This window comes from Periplaneta americana, chromosome 7 (assembly GCF_040183065.1).
Source record: "Periplaneta americana isolate PAMFEO1 chromosome 7, P.americana_PAMFEO1_priV1, whole genome shotgun sequence".
NCBI lineage: Eukaryota > Metazoa > Arthropoda > Insecta > Blattodea > Blattidae > Periplaneta > Periplaneta americana.
Genome location: NC_091123.1, coordinates 3,595,169 through 3,604,637, shown reverse-complemented (window position 1 = coordinate 3,604,637; position 9,469 = coordinate 3,595,169).

Sequence of the window (9,469 nt, the reverse complement as noted above, 5' to 3'; positions counted from 1 at the left end):
AAAGAGCGTAGATATTAGTCAATTTTTTTTTGTGATCAGTTACTTATGAAAGACCCTGTATGTATATGTTCTTTTTTTTGTTTTTTAACCTTACATGCACTTGTTACATGTAATTATAAAACACCCTGTATATAACTTAAGATACAATTTCACCAGTTTCACAATAAAAGCGTTCAATTCTATTACGTGTTTGATACCAATCATTCTAAAAAGGGAATAGTGATATGCGTTACAAGAGCGGTATGTTGAAGTTTTCATGTTCGAGGAAAAGTTTGAAAAAGCGAAACGTAGTTGAGCTTTTTTAATTTCCGAGAATTGAAAGAAAACATACCGCTCGTGTATTGAACATTATTTTGTGCAAAGATCGCTTAGGCCTATTACATACCTGAAAGACGAATTTCTAATTAGTTGCAATGAAATCTCCATCTTGGTTTCTGTTCAATGACGGCAAATTTGCAAAACGAAAATATCTATCTTCAACATTGTTGCTTTAAAATGTTTTCTGTGTTGACTATACTCCAGCAGGCCGTGATATACGTCTGTCTTTTTTTCCCCCAGTCTATGGAATCTTGTTGATTTTTTCACGGCTTCCTTAATGTTACTTGCATCACGAATGCAGTAACTTTAGTGGAGTTGTAGAGTTTACTTAATTTTTGCAAATATTTAAAAACAATAATTAACATTGCAATTTAGGTGAAATTGCAGTGGTAAGTTTCCAATTTATAATTATTACTATGTTAAACGTCTCTAAAAATAATATGTTAAAAGCCTAAAGCAGTAAAATGAATGTCGCGCTTAAGCGGTAAGAACAGGGAAATTGTTGTGTGTGTTAGGTTGGGAATACTGAATGTGGAATTTTAGATTTTCCGCGGATTGGTTTTGTGCGGAAACCGAGCAAATACGCACGATCTCGCACAAAAGTTTTTCGTCTGAATTTGCAGTAAATATTTCGTGTATTGTACGCCTTCTGCTACAAATACCCTATGTGGTATGACTCCTGTTAAATAGCTCGATATTTTTTATATTGAATTTAATAAATTGCCATTCAAACTTTGCCGCTGAGTGGTATGAATTGAACTGTAACTTCAATTATTTACACATTTATAGGAATTGTTTCCCAATTCTGATGTATTTATTAACCCCACATCACTAATCGATGCACCGTTTGCTGTAAGCTTCAACCCTCAAATGACATCCCTTTGCCGTTGTTTGTTTGTACTGATTGTAATTCCAGACAGGCAATCAAATGATTCCCTAGGGTAACATCAGGGATATTCTACATCCAGGCTGTATGAATAATCCAGCATATTGTAACGACTGCACCATCGGGTGTTAGTGCACCACCTTCGATGGTTCTGTTCGCATTTGAGTGATTTCTGTGTTCGAAATAGTAGCCAGTCTGTTCAGTTTTTCTAAGATTCTGTTCATTTTTCTATGTTCCACTCAAGAAAAATTGTAACAAATATTGCAACATTGTCCCTTATCGATTCCATCCTCAATGAATTCGGTAAAGAACTTCATTGTTTTATTCATGGCTAAATTTATGCTTCTACCGCAACATTAATCAAATGGAATGCACAACCTACAATTATTATGTTAGCAGATCCATCCTCATTTGTTCTTGTATTGAAAGAGGTTATGTCAGTGATGTCAAAGCAAGCGCATTTTTCTGACCTTGAAGTCGTGCGCGGGCATCAAGCGCTAAGTATGGAAAGAGGAAGGGTTGTGTATATAAATAAGCAACCTGTTGGATTAAGAAAACAGTGGTGCACAAACTTCAAACGGAACGTGAAACTTTGTCGTTATTTTTATATGGCTTCTTTCTGTTTAATATTATCTATATTGTCTGTAAAACAAAAGTACTAACACTGATTTCTTAATATTGCACTTGTGTTTTAAATCTTAATAACATAATAGAGAGTTAAGAAGGAATATTCACTTAAATTCCATAGTAGTATAATATTATACTGTATTAAGTGGATGAAACACATCATTCATAAAGAAAGTGATATTCCAAAGAAAGAGATTGAGTATGACATGATAAGTTGGAATTTATATTGATGGTATCTTTAGCCTTACAAAAGTAATCAATAAACTAATCAAAACAATATTACAGTACAAAGCAAAGTTACCTAGGTACTGTATCTGTTTTAAGTGTAACTAATATTACATAACAAAACTCTTATCGCATTATGCTTTTAAGGTGATATTGGTGAGCAACTTCCTATCATCAGAATATTAAATTATTTTCTCGAAACCTGCTGAAGCTATAGAGCTGACATTTTTACAACACATGGGCACGTATCTTTTGCTTATGATGTAACAGTAGTTGGTTTGTTAATTCATTTCCTTGCAAACGATTTCCATGCGAATATTTTCAAAATTGTCAATGTTTCATGTGAATGTTTTCCGTCTAGAATATTAACAAATCATTAAATTTGATTTCAATTTAATAAAATATGATTGTTACACAAATGGGGGTAGTTAATAAATGTGGAGAGTATGAAGACAGAAATAGTTAATTTAACATACTTGTAACTCTAAAACATTGTGGTATTAATTTCAAAATGAATCCAATTCTCTGTAATGAAATATTATTATTCATTACAATTTCAAGCAACTCACTGGCGTCATATTGATGTGTGAATCGTTGCGACTATCGATTGCATTGTTGTCTGTAGACTAGGCCTCATGGAATGAGAAAGCGATTATGAAGTAGTTAACGAGAAGGCTCCGCCTTGTTAAATTTAAATGCGGGGAGTATGAAGACAGAAATGAAAAGAAATATCAAACTTTTATTTCAAATCCCAAACATCCTTACAATCCCAACTATGGCCATATAACATTTACGAACAGAAAAAAACGTTTCACAGAAGAATTCGATTAATTTTCTGTCAGTTTTTCTCGATTTAACACAATTGTTGTTAGCTTTATAAGTAAATTACACAAAAATATCTGGTAACTATAGAAACCCAAAATAAAACATTACTTTAATGGCTTAACGTACACAGTGCCATAGCAACGACTAGCAAGGCCACTTAAAACAGTAATAAAGGTATTAAGAAACAAATGAAGCCTTTTATATTTAGCACTGCAAAATATGATCATACAGAACTTCATTTACTTATGCATGATTTTATATTTTTATAGCAGAATCTCTGAAATAGAAAAATCTGGACTGAGTATTCTTTTTAAAATTTAAAAAATAACATTGTACCTATTAATGTAAGAACGTAATAACGTACACTGTATTAAGTTTATGTAATATAATATTTAATTGTGAACTTAATAAGTGTGTCTCATTAAATCATATCAATCTTCGTTTTATTAAAATAGTTACATTTTTAAATGCTCTTAAAATGTTTAATAAATTGATGGTATTAATATATATTGTTATTCAAAAGTCGGGACACTTTTAAATTCTCAGAAAGTGAGCTTTATAAAAGTGAAAACAATATTTCAGATGTATTTTCTTGTATAAGAGTGCTTAATAAAATTTTTTGATATTTTCACCAAATTTTTTTCAATCTCTCATAGCCTCTATTTCAAGTTATGTACAACATGGTACAATTAAAACCATTCTTTAGAGGAATAAGTGAGTAAGAAACAAATTGAGTCCAGTTTTCTAGCTGAAAATTTCTCCATCTCAATATGAGATGTGTCAGCTCAAGAATCCAACTAAAGTTGGACTATACTATAAAAATTATACAGTGTGTTCATTAAGTATTTAATATTACTTACATAACTTAAATTTTACTGTTATAAAAGATTTTTTATACAAGATCTTTTGGAGATAAACCATGCAATATGATATCAATATTCGAAAAAAAGTTATTCAGGCATACAGGGTGTGATAGTAAACTTTATTTTTTTAATGTCACCCTATTTTCAGATTTACATATTCCTAATCTCCATTAAATTTTACGTATTTATTCGTAAAAATTTACCCATTCACCCGTTTTACGTCTTTTAAATATTTATTAAACTTGTTTAATGGACTTCAAGCTTGAGACAAATAAGTATATACAAACATGTTCAGTACGCCATATAACTAAACAAAACACTATCACTAACAAAACTTCACAACAGATGATCAAAAAAAGAAACATTCACAGCCAAACAATGTCCATGAAAAGAGTCCATTGTCTTTGTTACAGTTACATGACTGATTTGATGCATTTCATATCTACAATCATGTACAATCGGGTAGAGTAGGTCATGAAATTAAACAAAACACAAATATTAACCAACAATGAACAGTTTTAATTGTAAAGTTTAGTTAGTGATAGTGTTTTGTTTAGTTTTATGACCTCCTCAACATGATTTTACATACTTATTTCACTCAAATTTGAATTTTATGAAACAAGTTTAAAAAAATAAAGAATACTGTCACACCCTGTATGTCTGAATAAGTTTTATTTCGAACAATGGTATCATATTGTATGGTTTATCTCCATATGCTTCTACATAAAACTTTCCTTCTTGTAAAATTTAAATTTAATACGTTATGAGTAATATTGCATACTTAATGAACACCCTGTATAATGATAAATTATGTAATTTCATCTGTTGTACAAATGAAAAATTAAAATACTGTAACACACAGAATAGCATTCATTTGTTATATTTCAGAATAAAAGTTGTCAAGGCAACGGAAGGAAGTAAGCTACATTGAAAACCGGAGAAATGATACAAAGCCTTATTCTTTTGTTAATAAAATAAGATCTTTATTTATTTAGACATGATTTTTTTTTTAAATTTTGAGCTGTTTAAAAGTGTCCTGGCTCTTGAATAATGCTATGTAGCCTATTTTAAATTCAGATTCTAATATTCAATATTTATTTACAGCTCAATTACTTTATATGAGAAGGACAGGTAAGGTTATATGTCACTGTGTGTTTGTGTGTCCCTTTTTAAGAACACAAACCCCGGTTTTAAATTCCAATGTGACTTACGATTGTGTGAAATTTAGTTCCGAAGTAGGCCTACATGTCTTTTTTTATTTTTGTAATACGTTAAGTTTTTTTAATATCAGCGTCAATCAAAAGAATAAAATTGAATGGTTATTTCTTGAAATTGTGTCCATGTTTGTAGAATTCTGTACTGAAAACTTTATTTATTTGTTTTTAAAAATCATAAATCTAGCCTAGATCGCAGAGAGGTTATTGCGAATTTACAGAAATAAAAAGACGTTAAATAACTTGGAAATATTTTATTTTACACTTTAGAGTATTTGATTAAAGCACAGATACAAACATACATACTCAACAATGACCACAACAAATATGCAGACAACAAAATATACTGGCACAGATACGTAGACGACATACTCATACTATACAAAGGAAACAAACGACAAATACACAAACTACACCAATACATAAACAAAATACACCCAAAACTACAATACACACTGGGACTCGAAAACAATAACTCTGTAATGCAAATCAAGCGTTCAGGTATAACTCCCTGTAAAGTTAATTTGAATAATTTCGAGAGAAAAATTGTTCCGGGGCCGGGTATCGAACCCGGGACCTTTGGTTAAACGTACCAACGCTCTCCCAACTGAGCTACCCAGGAACTCTACCCGACACCGATCCAATTTTTCCCTCTACATCCACAGACCTCAAAGTGGGCTGACAACCGTCAAGCAACCAACTTCGAGTGCACACTAACTCCGTGTGACTTAAATTGTGGTTTTCTGTTAACGAACAGTGACGTGTATTACGCAAATCAAGATTTCAGGTATAACTCCCTGTAAAGTTAATTTGAATAATTTCGGGAGAAAAATTGTTCCGTGGCCGGGTATCCAACCCGGGACCTTTGGTTAAACGTACCAACGCTCTCCCAACTGAGCTACCCAGGAACTCTACCCGTCACCGACGCGCTGACCGTTACTCCACAGGTGTGGACGAGGTCAGTGGATATAGAGGGAAAAGTTGGATTGGTGTAGGGTAGAGTTCCCGGGTAGCTCAGTTGGGAGAGCGTTGGTACGTTTAACCAAAGGTCCCGGGTTCGATACCCGGCCCCGGAACAATTTTTCTCTCGAAATTATTCAATAACTCTATAAATTTTCTAGACATCACCATAACAAAAGTTAACAACAAACACACCTTCAAAATATATAGAAAACCAACCACCACCACCACACACATACACAACACATCTAACCACCCCACACAACACAAACATGCTGCATTCAGGACAATGGTACACAGATTACTGAACATACCCATGAGCCAACAACACTACAATGAAGAAGTGAACACAGTCAAATACATAGCACAAGAAAATGGTTACAACCCAAACATAATAGACAACATCATAAGGAAGACAAAACAAAAACTTAACAAACACAAAAACACACAGAACACAAGAAATACATCACACTAACATACGAAAACAAAAACACACACAAGATCGCATCTTCATTCAGAAAACAGAAATACAACATAGCATACAGAACAGAAAACACGCTACAAAGACATCTCGACACACAAACAAATAAATACAACCACACAGGCGTATACAAACTCACATGTAATAGTTGCGACAGTTTCTACATTGGACAGACAGGCAGATCATTCCAAACTCGATACAAAGAACACATTAAAGCAATAACCAGAGGACACAATACATCTACATAGGCCGAACACATAACTAATGCTAACCACACATACAATAACATAAATACAGACATGGAAATCCTACACATACAACCCAAAAACCAAAAACTCAACACACTAGAACAATATGAAATATACAGACACACCAAAACACACCCTGATCAAATCCTCAACACACAGATCAATTTCAGAACACACACACTATTTGACTCCACTTTTCAACATCTTTCAACAATCAAACGCACCCACATAACAGGCAGAGAAGTTCGAGATGACGCCGAGATCTAGTAGGTTCTGAGGATGGTGTGATAAGCACCGAAACAGCTGTAAGCCGCACAAACTTACGTAATTAACACGAGTAAGTCCGCTAGTTAATCAATTACTTTTAAAAAGTGTTTAGATAGGACTGTATTGAGATACAGGGGAAAAATATTTTAAAGTCTGGACCAACTTTCCGTTTTTAAATGAAAAAAGGGATACCGGTAGTTTAAAAAACTTAAATCAATTAAAATGTACATCATTTATACATAGTCAGGGAGTTGAAATTTCAGCATGATGTTTTAAAGTCAATCTAAGGTTTAGAAATATCAAAATGATACAGAATGTAGCTTGAACAACGTAATTTATTGAAATGTTACTATTTTTTTAAATTACACATAATTATCAAATGATCCCTCTGGGCATTTAATTGTTTGTTGAAATCTTACTCGGGAATTGTTCATGACATGTTGGTTCTGATGAATTTGGCAAAATTATAAAATAAAATGACAGCAGCAACAATTAAACGTAACAGACATTTTCTATTTTGTTGCAATTGAAAAATATGCCTCCATATTCCTATAAAGGAGGCATACCTCTAAAAATTCACGCTTAATATATATTTGTTCATCTTCAAATTTGAATCCAAGCATCAAAATTTTGATACAGACATTTTAAAGAACGTATTATCTGGAGTAAAATGTCATATAAGCTTCGAATTTATTTTTTAAACTGGCTGAAATATAGGCTTATCCATTTTCGTGAATTAGGCCTACTGTATATTGTTTTTTTTTTCTTCAAAATTGTTGCCCCAGTTTCTTTAGAAACTACTCTCGAATTTAAGTTGTCATAGCAATGATATTTGTACACACAAACATGAAATTTACGCAAAAAAAAAAAATAATAATAAATTTTAACGTATGTTCTTAAAATAGACATCTTGTCACGATTCGCAATTGTCATTCCCCTTAGTTACGCTTGGAAATCATGTTTACATGACTTGATTTTTATCATTCTTCATATGTTTTAAAGAAAGTGGGTCGCCTGAATTTCCCATTCACAGCAATTTTTTTAGAGAATTTTTTTGATTTACAAAGATATGTATTGCCGTCTTTATTTTGGTACTTTTATAACGATAATCGTGTATTTTATAATATAATTTACATAACACTTTTGATTTTAAGAAAGAATTTACTTGTATGAATGAATATTTAAGTAAAATCATGCGGCTTTTGTTTGGTTGCCTAGTAACGATTCGCAATTTCATTCCCTTGGTTTGTAGATTGTATGTAGATGTTTTCATTTCGTGTCGTTGTTCCTATGTTTTGAAGATAGCACAGCCAAGATGCGTTGCCTACATTTCCCATTCCGATCACATTTTAGTGTGGAACAGTTCCGGACTTGAAAGTGACGTCTTCAATGCTGTTGCAAACCTCCGCCCGGTGTCTGACGCCTGCGCATGCGCGAAAGGGTTCCGTCAGCTGTTTTGGGGAAACCAACAAAGTTATCTATTGATTCCGCGCGGTGAGAGAAATTTAGTACTGCTGATGCTAGTATAGGGACCCCCATAACTTAGTACTGCTGATGCTAGTATAGGGACCCCCATAACTTAGTACTGCTGATGCTAGTATAGGGAACCCCATAACTTAGTACTGCTGATGCTAGTATAGGGACCCCCATAACTTAGTACTGCAGATGCTAGTATAGGGACCCCCATAACTTAGTACTGCTGATGCTAGTATAGGGAACCCCATAACTTAGTACTGCTGATGCTAGTATGGGGACCCCCATAACTTAGTACTGCTGATGCTAGTATAGGGACCCCCATAACTTAGTACTGCTGATGATAGTATAGGGACCCCCATAAATTAGGTTTTGTCATCCAGTGTTTAAAAGTTTTTGTGTTTTGAAATCTGTTTGAGCCTATTTTATAGTGTTACGAACCATGCATGTTTTTATTTTGAGTATACCTAGTTTCGAACCCGGGATTTAAAGTATGCATGTCTTTATGTTAAATAAAATAAATAAGGAACAAATCCAATTATACAGGGTGAAAGCGATAAAGTTATAGGCCTACAGATTTTAATAGTTTATTCTTTATATAGAGTACAATAAAAATTCTAATCTGTATTAGTAAATAATGAATACTTCTCTCAGAAAAAAATAATTTTCCCGATAAATACTGTCCGTACGATTCTGATTTTTACTTTTATTATTAGAGAAACTGTTAAGAAATAATTTATCCCTTTGCAGTTTTTAAATATAATGGACGTTTTTCTTGCAGATTAAGGGGAGAGGACGGTATTTTTTGGTGAAAAATGAGTAAATTAAAAAAAAATCTTTAAAATACTCTGTGATATGTTTGGAATTCATAGCATAACATTTTGTAGGTATTTGTGCCCTTATCGGATGTTGAGTCGCCATTTTTAAACTTCCTGCGTCATGGATTTTTTAAATCACTCGCCCACTTTTATTGTTGTTTCCGGTAAATTAAATTAAAAAAAAATAATGTTTCTTTAAAATACTCTGTGATATGTGCGGAACGCATTGCATAACATTTTGTGGGTATTTGCGCCCTTATCGGA